Here is a 9,632-nt window from a genome sequence, read left to right on the forward strand (position 1 = left end):
GCCACAAACAGACAAATAACGACGCATTGCAAACAGCGATGTGCAAAATGGCATCTCGGGAACGCACAAGTCGTCGATCCTTGTCATGGATGGGCCATTGCAGCAGACGGCCACACGGGGTTCCTGTTAGATAAAAACAAGAAGAAGAAGCAGCTCCAGTGGACACGCCATCAACAACACTGGATAACTGAGGAGTGGAAAAACATTGCTCGGTCGGATCAATCCCGGTTCCTGTTGCTTCATGCTGATGACAGAGCCAGGTTTTGGTGTAAGCAGCGGTAGTCCTGCCTGGTGTTAATGGTACAGGTTTTGGTGTAAGCAGCGGTAGTCCTGCCTGGTGTTAATGGTACAGGTTTTTGGTGTAAGCAGCGGTAGTCCTGCCCTGGTGTTAATGGTACAGGTTTTGGTGTAAGCAGCGGTAAGTCCTGCCTGGTGTTAATGGTACAGGTTTTTGGTGTAAGCAGCGGTAGTCCTGCCTGGTGTTAATGGTAGAGGTTTTGGTGTAAGCAGCGATAGTCCTGCTGGTGTTAATGGGTACAGGTTTTGGTGTAAGCAGGGTAGTCCTGCCTGGTGTTAATGGAACAGGTTTTGGTGTAAGCAGCGGTAGTCCTGCCTGGTGTTAATGGTACAGGTTTTGGTGTAAGCAGCGGTAGTGTCCTGCTGGTGGTTAAATGGTACAGGTTTTGGTGTAAGCAGCGGTAGTCCTGCTGGTGTTAATGGTACAGGTTTTGGTGTAAGCAGCGATAGTCCTGCCTGGTGTTAATGGTAAAGGTTTTGGTGTAAGCAAGCGGTAGTCCTGCCTGGTGTTAATGGTAAGGTTTTTGGTGTAAGCAGCGGAGTCTGCCTGGTGTTTAATGGACAAGGTTTTTGGTGTAAGCAGCGGTAGTCCTGCCTGGTGTTATGGTACAGGTTTTTGGTGTAAGCAGCGGTAGTCCTGCCTGGTGTTAATGGTCAGGTTTTTGGTGTAAGCAGCGGTAGTCCTGCCTGGTGTCAATGGTACAGGTTTTTGGTGTAAGCAGCGGTAGTCCTGCCTGGTGTTAATGGTACAGATTTTGGTGTAAGCAGCGGTAGTCCTGCCTGGTGTCAATGGTACAGGTTTTGGTGTAAGCAGCGGTAGTCCTGCTTGTGTTAATGGTACAGGTTTTGGGTGTAAGCAGCGGTAGTCCTGCCTGGTGTTAATGGTACAGGTTTTGGTGTACCCCGCATCCAATCTGAAGCAACTGCTTCATGCCTTCCAATCAGCATTGACCAACGTCCCTTTGTACGTTTCCCAACTTGTAGAATCTATTCGCCGATAAGAATTCAGCCTGTTCTGGAGGCAATAAAGGGGTCCGACCCAGTACTAGATGGATGTATCTAATAGACTGTCTGGTAAGTGTAGCTTAAATTTTATATAAATAAACACAATAGATGAAGTTGTTATGAAGGGTAATAGATGAGATGTTGTTATGAAGGGTAATAGATTGAGATTTTGTTATGAAGGGGTAATATATGAGATGTTATGAAGGGTAATAGATGAGAATATGAAGGGTAATAGATGCGATGTTATGAATGGTAATAGATGAGATGTTTGAAGGGTAATAGATCGAGATATTATGAATGGTATAGACGAGATGTTATGAAGGCTAATAGACGGAGATGTTGTTATGCAAGGGTTAAGACGAGATGTTGTTATGAAGGTAATAGATGAGATGTTATGATGGTATTTAGACGATTGTTATGACTGAAGAGATGTTATGAATGGTAATAGATGAGATGTTATGAAGGGTAATAGACGAGATGTTATGAAGGCTAATAGACGAGATGTTGTTATGAAGGGTAATAGACGAGATGTTATGAAGGGTAATAGATGAGATGTTGATATGAAGGGTAATATATGAGATGTTATGAAGGGTAATAGATGAGATATGAAGGGTAATAGATGAGATGTTATGAATGGGTAATAGATGAAATGTTGATTTATGTTGATTAAACCCTTGACACAGTCTAATACACAATGACTTGTCAATCATTCTGTCTGTAAGGCGGCTGCATCCCTAGACATACATGACAGTATCAGCCAGCCTTTCTTTGTGTCTCTCTGTGTTTCTCTGGCTGGTCTGGAGTGTGTTTACATGTTGCAGTACTCTCCCGCCCAGGGGATAGTGGGTATGTCTCTTGGCCACTAGTTAGGCTTGATTGGTGGGTTTTGGCTGGAGAAGAGGCAACATCTGCGAAGTGGCAGTGCCAAGCGAGAGCAGCAAGAGCAGCAGCCGTTAACACACTTGGTGACCAATTGTTCTGAGTGCAAAGAACAGTAATCACTCCAAGCCACAGTGATAATGGCGTTGAACAGTAATCACTCTAAGCCACAGCGATAATGATGTTGAGCAGTAATCACTGCAAGCCACAGTGATAATAGTGTTGAGCAGTAATCACTGCATGCCACAGTGATAATAGTGTTGAGCAGTAATCACTGCATGCCACAGTGATAATAGTGTTGAGCAGTAATCACTGCAAGCCACAGTGATAATGGTGTTGAGCAGTAATCACTGCAAGCCACAGTGATAATAGTGTTGAGCAGTAATCACACCAAGCCACAGTGATAATGGTGTTGAGCAGTAATCACTGCAGGCCACAGTGATAATGATGTTGAGCAGTAATCACTGCAAGCCACAGTGATAATGATGTTGAGCAGTAATCACTGCAAGCCACAGTGATAATGGTGTTTTATTTTTTTACCTCCTTTATACATAACATATCCCTCCAAACAATTACTCCTTATCTCTATATATATTTATCTTTCTACTTCCCCTCTCTTCTCCTCCCTCTTACTCCCTCTTTCTCTTCTCCTCCTTCTTACTCCCTCTTTCTCTTCTCCTCCTTCTTTCTCCCTCTTTCTCTTCTCCTCCCTCTTTCTCCTCTTTTCTCTTCGCCCCTCTCTCTCTCTCTCTCCTCTCTCTCTCCTCTCTCTCTCTCTCTCTCTCTCTCCTCTCTCTCTCTCTCTCTCTCTCTCTCCTCTCTCTCTCTGTCTCTCTGTCTCTCTGTCTCTCTCTCTCTCTGTCCTCTCTCTCTCTCTCTCTCTCTCTCTCTCTCTCTCTCTCTCTCTCTCTGTCTCTCTCTCTCTCCTCTCTCTCTCTCTCGGTACACTGACTGAGGTGTGTGTTTATCTTCCAGTCTAATCTATATTTAGCATCTCTGAATGTGAGTTTTCTCCAGAGCTGACTCTATCCAATAGCAGGATGCACATTCTCTTAACCCCCTTCACTTACACAGTACACACACAAACCACACACACATACACACGTACACACGTATACACACACACACACGTACACACGTACACACGTATACACACACACACACACACACACACACACACACACACAACACACACACACACACACACACACACACACACACAAAGCGCACACGTACACACGTATACACACACACACACACACACACACACACACACACACACACACACACACACACGCACACACAGTAAACCACACACACACACACACACAGTAAACACACACACACACCTGCCCCTACCCTGAACAAAGATTTACTCTGCAGGGAAATGGTCTAGGACTCCACATGAAAATAAACAAGACTGGTTTCATCTGGCCCTTTTCAAACGATGCCTTTTACAAATGGATTTGGAGGCTAATCAAAATGCTGACCTCTAGAGAAGAAGAAAGACCTTCTGACTGTAACTAGTCTGCTGCTTTTCCCCCGTTTCCTGTCTCTTACAGAAGAGAGGAACAGACCTGGGTTAAATAGTATTAGAAATCATTTAAAATTCTTTATCTGGGCTCGATTGTGCCCGCCTGGCTCAACTGTACCGATAGAATAGAACTGCAAATCTGTAAAGCAAACCCAGTCCACCTGGCCCTTCGTGCAGGCTAGAGCAAACACCTGATAGTATTGAAAGATGTTGAATACTGACTGAACCCAGGTTGTGGTGGAGGAGATGGAATCAAAGCAAGCAGCTCTGTTCAACATGACAAGCTGTACCATGTGCCTTTTGATGCTGCTTAGCCTGTGGACTGAGTTTCTGATTTGTAACCTGGCAAACACACACACAAAGGAAGAAGCAGCGGGTATAATCTCTCAGCAGAAAGGCAATGCACTGCTTCAGAAGAGGATAGGAGAGGAGAGATGCCTTATTGGGATTGAATCACATTGAGGGTTGACATCTGTTTTTTTTAAATTAGCCTTGGATCTCTTAAGTGAGGTGAGACAATGTGGTCGTGTGGTGAGTGACTGACTGTGAGCCTGACATAGTGACTCTGCCTGATCTGCTGTTCTCTTTGCACCTTTAGTCTCTCTGTCACCTGGAGTTGTCCTCCTTTAGTCTCTCTTGTCACCTGGAGTTGTCCTCCTTTAGTCTCTCTGTCACCTGGAGTTGTCCTCCTTTAGTCTCTTTGTCACCTGGAGTTGTCCACCTTTAGTCTCTCTGTCACCTGGAGTTGTCCTCCTTTAGTCTCTCTGTCACCTGGAGTTGTCCTCCTTTAGTCTCTGTCACCTGGAGTTGTCCTCCTTTAGTCTCTCTGTCACCTGGAGTTGTCCACCTTTAGTCTCTGTCACCTGGAGTTGTCCTCTTTAGTCTCTCTGTCACCTGGAGTTGTCCTCCTTTAGTCTCTCTGTCACCTGGAGTTGTCCACCTTTAGTCTCTCTGTCACCTGGAGTTGTCCTCCTTTAGTCTCTCTGTCACCTGGAGTTGTCCTCCTTTAGTCTCTCTGTCACCTGGAGTTGTCCTCCTTTAGTCTCTCTGTCACCTGGAGTTGTCCACCTTTAGTCTCTCTGTCACCTGGAGTTGTCCTCCTTTAGTCTCTTTGTCACCTGGAGTTGTCCTCCTTTAGTCCTCTCTGTCACCTGGAGTTGTCCTCCTTTAGTCTCTCTGTCACCTGGAGTTGTCCTCCTTTAGTCTCTGTCACCTGGAGTTGTCCTCCTTTAGTCTCTCTGTCACCTGGAGTTGTCCTCCTTTAGTCTCTGTCACCTGGAGTTTGTCCTCCTTTAGTCTCTCTGTCACCTGGAGTTGTCCACCTTTAGTCCTTGTCACCTGGAGTTGTCCTCCTTTAGTCTCTCTGTCACCTGGAGTTGTCCTCCTTTAGTCTCTCTGTCACCTGGAGTTGTCCTCCTTTAGTCTCTTTGTCACCTGGAGTTGTCCTCCTTTAGTCTCTCTGTCACCTGGAGTTGTCCCTCTTTAGTCTCTCTGTCACCTGGAGTTGTCCTCCTTTAGTCTCTCTGTCACCTGGAGTTGTCCACCTTTAGTCTCTCTGTCACCTGGAGTTGTCCACCTTTAGTCTTTCTGTCACCTGGAGTTGTCCTCCTTTAGTCTCTTTGTCACCTGGAGTTGTCCTCCTTTAGTCCTCTCTGTCACCTGGAGTTGTCTCCTTTAGTCTCTCTGTCACCTGGAGTTGTCCACCTTTAGTCTCTCTGTCACCTGGAGTTGTCCACCTTTAGTCTCTCTGTCACCTGGAGTTGTCCACCTTTAGTCTCTTTGTCACCTGGAGTTGTCCTCCTTTAGTCTCTCTGTCACCTGGAGTTGTCCTCCTTTAGTCTCTCTGTCACCTGGAGTTGTCCTCCTTTAGTCTCTTTGTCACCTGGAGTTGTCCACCTTTCGTCTCTCTGTCACCTGGGTTGTCCTCCTTTAGTCTCTTTGTCACCTGGAGTTGTCCTCCTTTAGTCTCTCTGTCACCTGGAGTTGTCCACCTTTAGTCTCTCTGTCACCTGGAGTTGTCCACCTTTAGTCTCTTTGTCACCTGGAGTTGTCCTCCTTTAGTCTCTCTGTCACCTGGAGTTGTCCTCCTTTAGTCTCTCTGTCACCTGGAGTTGTCCTCCTTTAGTCTCTCTGTCACCTGGAGTTGTCCACCTTAGTCTCTCTGTCACCTGGAGTTGTCCTCCTTTAGTCTCTCTGTCACCTGGAGTTGTCCTCCTTTAGTCTCTGTCACCTGGAGTTGTCCTCCTTTAGTTCTCGTCACCTGGAGTTGTCCTCCTTTAGTCTCTTTGTCACCTGGAGTTGTCCTCCTTTAGTCTCTCTGTCACCTGGAGTTGTCCTCCTTTAGTCTCTCTGTCACCTGGAGTTGTCCTCCTTTAGTCTCTTTGTCACCTGGAGTTGTCCACCTTTAGTCTCTCTGTCACCTGGAGTTGTCCTCCTTTAGTCTCTCTGTCACCTGGAGTTGTCCTCCTTTAGTCTCTTTGTCACCTGGAGTTGTCCACCTTTCGTCTCTCTGTCACCTGGAGTTGTCCTCCTTTAGTCTTTTGTCACCTGGAGTTGTCCTCCTTTAGTCTCTTGTCACCTGGAGTTGTCCTCCTTTAGTCTCTCTGTCACCTGGAGTTGTCCACTTTAGTCTCTCTGTCACCTGGAGTTGTCCTCCTTTAGTCTCTTTGTCACCTGGAGTTGTCCTCCTTTAGTCTCTCTGTCACCTGGAGTTGTCCCACTCTTAGTCTCTGTGTCACCTGGAGTTGTCCACCTTTAGTCTCTTTGTCACCTGGAGTTGTCCTCCTTTAGTCTCTCTTTCACCTGGAGTTGTCCTCCTTTAGTCTCTCTGTCACCTGGAGTTGTCCTCCTTTAGTCTCTCTGTCACCTGGAGTTGTCCACCTTTAGTCTCTCTGTCACCTGGAGTTGTCCTCCTTTAGTCTCTCTGTCACCTGGAGTTGTCCTCTTTAGTCTCTGTCACCTGGAGTTGTCCACCTTTTGTCGCCCTGTCACCTGGAGTTGTCCTCCTTTAGTATCTTTGTCACCTGGAGTTTCCTCCTTTAGTATCTTTGTCACCTACATGGTCTGCAGACCAAATGGCACCCTATACACTACATAATGCATTACTTTTACACTACGGGCCCTTGTCAAAAGTAGTGCAGAGCACTATATAGGGACTAGGGTTCCAGTCAGGACTCAGATATGCTGTACAGAATCAGAGGAACAGTTGAACAGCTTTACTGATATACAGAACCAGAGGAACAACTTTACTGATGTACAGAACCAGAGGAACAGAGGAACAGCTTTACTGATGTACAGAACCAGAGGAACAGAGGAACAGCTTTACTGATGTACAGAACCAGAGGAGCAACTTTACTGATGTACAGAACCAGAGGAACAGAGGAACAGCTTTACTGATGTACAGAACCAGAGGAACAAACTTTACTTGATGTACAGAACCAGAGGAACAGAGGAAACAGCTTTACTGATGTACAGAACCAGAGGAACAACTTTACTGATGTACAGAACCCAGAGGAACAGAGGAACAGCTTTACTGATGTACAGAACCAGAGGACAACTTTACTGATGTACAGAACCAGAGGAACAGAGGAACAGCTTTACTGATGTACAGACCAGAGGAACAGAGGACACAGCTTTATGATGTACAGAACAGAGGAACAACTTTACTGATGTATAGACCAGAGGAACCAGCTTTACTGATGTACAGAACCAGAGGAACAGTTGACAGCTTTACTGATGTTAGAACCAGAGGAACAGAGGAACAACTTTACTGATGTCAGAAACCAGAGGAACAGCTTTACTGATGTAGCAGAACCAGAAGGAACAGCTTTACTGATGTACAGAACCAGAGGAAAGCTTTACTGATGTTACAGAACCAGGGGAACAGCTTTACTGATGTACAGAACCAGAGGAAAAGAGGAACAACTTACTGATGTACAGAACCAGAGGAACAGAGGAACAGCTTTACTGATGTACAGAACCAGAGGAACAGAGAACAGCTTTACTGAATGTATAGAACCAGAGGAACAGAGGAACAGCTTTACTGATGTACAGAACCAGAGGAACAGAGGAACAACTTTACTGATGTACAGAACCAGAGGAACAGCTTTACTGATGTACAGAACCAGAGGAACAGTTGAACAGCTTTACTGATGTATAGAACCAGAGGAACAGCTTACTGATGTACAGAACCAGAGGAACAGAGGAACCAGCTTTACTGATGTACAGAACCAGAGAACAACTTTACTGATGTACAGAACCAGAGGAAACAGAGGAACAGCTTTACTGATGTATAGAACCAGAGGAACAGAGGAACAACTTTAACTGATGTACAGAACCAGAGGAACAAGAGGAACAACTTTACTGATGTACAGAACCAGAGGAACAGTTGAAACAGCTTTACTGATGTTTATAGAACCAGAGGAACAGAGAACAAACCTTTACTGATGTACAGAACCAGAGGAACAGCTTTACTGATGTACAGACCAGAGGAACAGCTTACTGATGTACAGAACCAGAGAACAGCTTTTACTGATTACAGAACCAGAGGAACAGCTTTTACTGATGTACAGAACCAGAGGAACAACTTTACTGATGTATAAAACCAGAGGAACAGAGGACAAACTTTACTGATGTACAGAACCAGAGGAACAGAGGAACAACTACTGATGTACGAACCAGAGGAACAGAGGAAAGCTTTACTGATGTACAGAACCAGAGGAACAGAGGAACAGCTTTACTGATGTACAGAACCAGAGGAACAACTTTACTGATGTACAGAACCAGAGGACCAGAGGAACAGCTTTACTGATGTACAGAACCAGAGGAACAGAGGAACAACTTTACTGATGTACAGAACCAGAGGAACAGAGGAAACAGCTTTACTGATGTACAGAACCAGAGAACAACTTTACTGATGTACAGAACCAGAGGAACAGAGGAACAACTTTACTGATGTACAGAACCAGAGGAACAGAGGAACAGCTTTACTGATGTACAGAACCAGAGGAACAGAGGAAACAGCTTTACTGATGTATAGAACCAGAGGAACAGAGGAACAGCTTTACTGATGTACAGAACCAGAGGAACAGAGGAACAACTTTACTGATGTACAGAACCAGAGGAACAGCTTTACTGATGTACAGAACCAGAGGAACAGTTGAACCAGCTTTACTGATGTATAGAACCAGAGGAACAGCTTTACTGATGTACAGAACCAGAGGAACAGAGGAACAGCTTTATGATGTACGAACGCAGAGGAACAACTTTACTGATGTACAGAACCAGAGGAACAGAGGAACAGCTTTATGAATGTATAGAACCAGAGGAACAGAGGAACAACTTTACTGATGTACAGAACCAGAGGAAACAGAGGAACAACTTTACTGATGTACAGACCAGGGCAGTTGAACAGCTTTACTGATGTATAGAACCAGAGGAACAGAGGAACAACTTTACTGATGTACAGAACCAGAGGAACAGCTTTACTGATGTACAGAAACCAGAGGAACAGCTTTACCTGATGTACAGAACCAGAGGAACAGCTTTACTGATGTACAGAAACAGAGGAACAGCTTTACTGATGTACAGAACCAGAGGAACAACTTTACTGATGTATAAAACCAGAGGAACAGAGGAACAACTTTACTGATGTACAGAACCAGTGGAACAGAGGGAACAACTTTACTGATGTACAGAACCAGAGGAACAGAGGAACAGCTTTACTGATGTACAGAACCAGAGGAACAGAGGAACAGCTTTACTGATGTACAGAACCAGAGGAACAACTTTCTGATGTACAGAACCAGAGGACCAGAGGAACAGCTTTACTGATGTACAGAACCAGAGGAACAGAGGAACAACTTTACTGATGTACAGAACAGAGGAACAGCTTTACTGGATGTACAGAACCAAGAGG

The sequence above is a fragment of the Salvelinus sp. IW2-2015 genome, unplaced genomic scaffold (genome assembly GCF_002910315.2).
Source record: "Salvelinus sp. IW2-2015 unplaced genomic scaffold, ASM291031v2 Un_scaffold2389, whole genome shotgun sequence".
Lineage (NCBI taxonomy): Eukaryota > Metazoa > Chordata > Actinopteri > Salmoniformes > Salmonidae > Salvelinus > Salvelinus sp. IW2-2015.